Source organism: Limulus polyphemus, unplaced genomic scaffold, assembly GCF_000517525.1.
Source record: "Limulus polyphemus unplaced genomic scaffold, Limulus_polyphemus-2.1.2 Scaffold458, whole genome shotgun sequence".
Taxonomy (NCBI): domain Eukaryota; kingdom Metazoa; phylum Arthropoda; class Merostomata; order Xiphosura; family Limulidae; genus Limulus; species Limulus polyphemus.
The window spans coordinates 384,539-390,071 of record NW_013666068.1 but is presented as its reverse complement, the minus strand read 5'-3'; positions in this window follow the sequence as shown (position 1 = coordinate 390,071).

Here is a 5,533-nt window from a genome sequence, read left to right as displayed (position 1 = left end):
CATGTTTCGTGGGACAAAGGATTCGAACTCGTGAACCTCATATTGCGAGTCGAGCGCTCTAACCCTGTGTCTGAGAATACGGTTTTACAATGATTCTAGTTAAGAATTTAGCACACAGGATCACCTATAAAAGTTGTAATGTTTTCAAACGAGACCCAAAACCCGAGCGCTTTCGAATAGTTGACTATTCTTTATTCTCCTCAAGAAGAATAGTCATCTATTCGAAAGCGTTCGAATTCTGGGTCTCGTTTGAAAACGTTTTACAACGATTTTAATGCCAGTGTGCGGTACAGATGAGAACAAATGGAGAAGACTACATAGCCAAGAGTTGGTGAATATCAGCGAATTAATTCCTATTAGAAATATCGTAAAAGCAAGAAGAATGAAATGGGTTGGACATGCTACCAGAATGGTATCTTTGGAAGACCACTAGATATGTAGGAAAGCATTAGGAAGAATGAGAAAAATATGGTGTAATAATGTTGCAGAGGACGCCTTTGATCTTGTAATGGAAGATGAACAGGGAGAGATAGAAAGACTCTGAAAGAGCGTCCAGAGATCAACAAGCCCGTGAGCTATAGGAGTGAGTTCTGTCAATGAAATAAAAAACATTATTCATCATCAAGTAAAAACTTTCTGAGATTAAAAACAAGGAGCCAAGGGGCGTCTTTACAAGTTTTGTTTGTTAATTGGTAAATATTTAAGTGAAATACATCCTCAAGTCTCCATACTAGCTAGTACTAAGGTCTACCCGCTGGGAGTAAATTCAGTATATATCAATAAAGCCACATTCTCGGCATCATTAATTAAGTAATTGCCCGCCTTTTGTGCTTCTGCTATCACTTTTTTATGTTTAGCTTTCAACTGAGATATGAACGATTTCAACTGTGATTCGACACAGAAGGTCGAAACATCACGGTAGTCAGTTGTAGGATGAGCAGACAGGAACACTTTGAAATCAGCTACAGGCATAGTATTGTACTCTACAAAGGTGATTCTAAACGGTTCCTGAATACCTGTGCGTGTCATTTGGATACTTCCATGCTTCTTGTGTCTGGCCGTTAATCTCATAATGAGCTGACGGATTTCAGTCACCTTATCACTTCAAATCACTTTTCTCAGCCCCAACGCTAAAAGAGTACGGGAAATGCCTTATTTTTAGCCAATAAAAATCTCCAAATATTTCAGTTCAAATTAAGAAAAACTGAATTGGGTAGTTGTTTCTTCAACAATCAGGCCTAATGTTTACAAGCATGGTCATCCCTAATTTAGAACTGTTTACCCGCTTCCTATAGGTTTATTTGGAAATGGATAGCGAGAATGTCTATCACAGTTATAGCACTTCTAATCTGCGGAGCATGTTCAGCCTCATATCACGGCTCGAGCCTTGGATTTTCCGATCCACAGACTTTGTACGCTAACCTCTAAGCCGTTCCCCGTCCAATATCATATAGGAGTTGATGAGTAATAACATCTGGTGAATGGTAAATAATAATGTATAGTCATTTTTACGTAAATACGAAACATGAAATAAGCAAATAGTGACATCTGGTGATAAGGAGTAGTATCGACTAGTTATTAATTACTAATATCATCTCGTGATAAGTAAATAGTTAAGCCTGCTTCTGAGTAAGTGGCCATATGATGTCTCACGTCGTATTGAAATGTCCAGTGTGTGACATTAGTTAGTCATTGTTACATGAGGCTGTCTCTAATATTCAGACATATTTTTTCTTCCTGAGAAGCGTTTTGAATACCATTGAAGAAATACTTAATAAATCAAAAGTATAAACGCCATCGTTTCTAAGATGTACGTGATATAGTGTAAATTGATATTAGTTCTTAACTTTACCTTAAGGAGGTTTTATATAGATTACAAAAGTCGAATATTTTTATCGTTTATCTTACCTAAAATTCTGATAGTTATTCAATATTTTCGTACTACAGACGAAATATTGATGGATAGTTTGGCTTGTGTTGTTTTCGGCTAGAAATAGCAAAAGAGAAAGCATATAGTTAAAGAAAACCTAGCTTTGCAGCTCACATTTACGTAGTTGTTTATTTAAATGAATCGTTTTATTTATTGTTCAAGCTCTTAGAATGTTTAAACAGTGTCATGAATAATGACGCAACAGTACCTTTATGGAGTTCGGTTGCTAATAGAAACACGGAAGTTTGTTTAGGAACCCCTTTCAACGTTTTTTGTACTTAAAGAAAAGACATACAGGAAAGCCACGTTTTAGTATAAGTGGGTGTAACTGTAAACTGTATTAACAAAACACGCATTTCCAAGGTGCCTTTCTCTAGCTTAAGTATATACAACAAAACATTTATAGAGAAATCCATGAAAACCACAAAGAACAGAATGGTTAGATGCTTAAGAATTCGTTTGTTGATGCTGAAAATGTTTATATAGGCTCAAAAGTCAGAAAACTCCATTCATATTATTCGTTTAATGTTAAAGGTTCCGAATGCTCCTTGTATCAATACGTGAGAGAGACATACTTTCAGCTGTCTTCGAAATTCACGATATTGTGATTGAGTAGGTCAGGAGTGGCCCAGTGGTTAACGTGGACTGAATGTGAATCCTTCAGTTCAGGGTTCACGGCCCGTTGCACCACGAAAGTGCTTCAAAATGTGAAGCCTGGATGTGTTATAAGAGTAACAGTCAAATCCCATTATTCAGTCACATAACAAAAATATCCTAAGAGTTTGCAGTAGTTACTTTTGAGTTATCTATCAGTTATAAATTAAGGACGACGTGTGCTTGCATACAACAATTTGTCTAAATTTGTACACAAAAAACTGAAATAGAAATAACTGAAATACTTGACGAAATAACATGGAAGTACCATCAATACTATTATTTTTTAATTGCTTTTGCATAGATAAGAAACTTCGCAAGGCGACTTTAAGACAAAACTGACATTAAATGAACGGTACTAACTCTTTAACTTACACTCAGTGTCAGGTTTATTTTAAGATACACACACACAAGTAGAAAAAAAATATTTTCGCATTTCATTACCTATTTGAAACCTGAAGCTGGTAAACTTTGGTAGGTTTGAAGGGGAATATCCTATCTTCGTGGAGGTACAACATCTTCAAACTCACACGTAGATAATATAATTTTTTTTTAAATTTAAAAAAAAAGGTCATATGTAGGTGCTCTTTGCAGTGAAAGAGTCAAAATGCTCACCGAATTTGTAATGAGTACTTAAGATAAAAACGGATAACAAATCATATAAGAAAAAAAAAATCCGGAGAAAATAGTGTTTATATAGAAAAACAGACAGACAGCTAGCCAGGAAACAGACATAAAATGATTATTAGATAGACAGGTAAACAAGAAACAAGTCAGTTATAGTTAGATAAAAATATATTGATGTATACAGAGTGAGAGACAAGAAGAATGATAGATGGATGGATGTTATTAACATTGGACAGATGTGCCTGAAAAATTAAAGCGAAAATTGTTTTTTTTTTTTATCTTATACTTATCACTGACCAACATGTCATAGTATGCAATGTAAAAAGAACATATAGTTATTGGAAAATGACGCTATTTTTTTCCAGCTCTTTCTTACGGTAATTCATAATTTTGCTTGGGCTTTTATATTTCGTTTCTCAGAGATTCTTTCCCAATCTCTTTCGGATCAGAACCCATCCGCTGGCTCTTCCTTTTTGTAACTCAGAATCACGTCATAGTACGTTTCGTAATACGTTAGTTTGTATACATATGAAACCTCAACTGTTTATACGCTGTTTTTCGACGTAGAAACGTAAAGGGCATTTTAGTAACAAAATCATATGATGTTGTAAATAAAAAAATGTTGAAATGAGCATTTTCATTATGATATCTAAGGACTAGAAATACCTACGCTTGTGAAACACAGTAGAGCGGAGAAGTCGATCGATGTGTTGGATCACTGGCTTATCTGGCATAGGTCCGCAAAGAAGACTGGGGCCCTGGAAGCCAGGCCATCGAGAGCGACTATACGTGCTGATTCAGTTCAGAAAATCAATACTTTTTGTTGAGTCAGGAGGTGCAGAGAAGTATATTTGCTGTAGATCAAACGTTGCCTTAGTCATTAGTAAACCAAACAGATTCAGTGAAAACTCTATCTTATTTGTGTACCAAACCGTTGATACACTTCTAAGTCTAAACCTGTATATAAAATGTCATGGAATTATCTGTTTTAACTCTGAACACAGTATTTGCTTGTAAAGGCTATTTGGAAAATTCATTATTTCAAGTGACGTTCGCAATGCATGTAATCTATACACAAGACGTATAATTAATTGAGCTATTCGAGATTCTAATTAAACACAAAACACATTTACATACCATCTACTCAGTGTGATAATTAATTTCGAATAGTAACTGTTGTAACGAAGTGAAATAGGTTTTACGAAAAATATAATTTAATAACATCTATATATCTGAAAATCAGGTAAACATACTGACTGTAGGGTTCAGTTTCCATATTGGTTATTTTCAAGCACGATATTCGTTTTGGTTTGATTGTTATTAAGTTACAAAATGGGTTATCTGTGCTTTACCCACCGCAGGTATCGAAACTCGAATTTTAGTTTCGTAAACCTACAAACTTAACGCTGAGCCACGGAGAGGCTTCAAGCACAAAAAAAAAAAACAACAACAACATATATTTTCATTTGCATTATGGAAGGACATTGAATTATATAATTAGGAATAATTGCGGAAATTAAAAATTACATACGCACTCTCCAGAGTCTTCATTATACCATCCGTGGTTTTACGGTTAACACAAGAGATTTATGATTCAAGTACATTAAATTACACTTAGAATGTATTCGAAACACTAGATGCCTAAACTAAAGGTACAAACTATTTCTCTTTGCTATTTTATTGCTTGTATATTCATGTGTACGTTCTAAGGACATTTTGTTTTACTATTTTCTCCCAAATATAATTTTGTTCTGTGTGTCACAGAACATGTTGTTTGGACATTTTGAACACGAGTGCAACGTTTTGAGGAAATATGACATCGTTTGTTTGTTTGAAGTTAAGCACAAAGCAATACACAGGGGTAACTGTGCTCTGCGAACCACGGGTATCGAATCCTGGATTCTAGCATCGTAAGTCCGCAAACATACAGACATACCGCTGTGTCACTGGGGAGGGGCATTTGTTATTTTAAAACTATAGACAAGTATTGTGTGATATTGCACTTGGAAATATGTGCATAACTTCTTCGTGAAATATATATACACAGCGTGGTCACAAGTAAATAGACACACCTTTTCAGAAAAAATGAAATTTTTCAGTCATATTCACATGAATTGATAAATTTATAATTTAATTAATATCTAGTAGATCTTCCTTTCGCTTCGTGGAGTTCGTTGATCCTTTGGGGCATCGTGAGAATCATCTCGTTAATTTTAGATTGTGGGATTTCTCGCTCACTATTGCTTCAAAACTTGGAGTAGATCGCTCTTCGAAGTTGGTTTTTTTTTGTTGTTTCTTGAGTTGCCGGTCGAGTATGGCCCA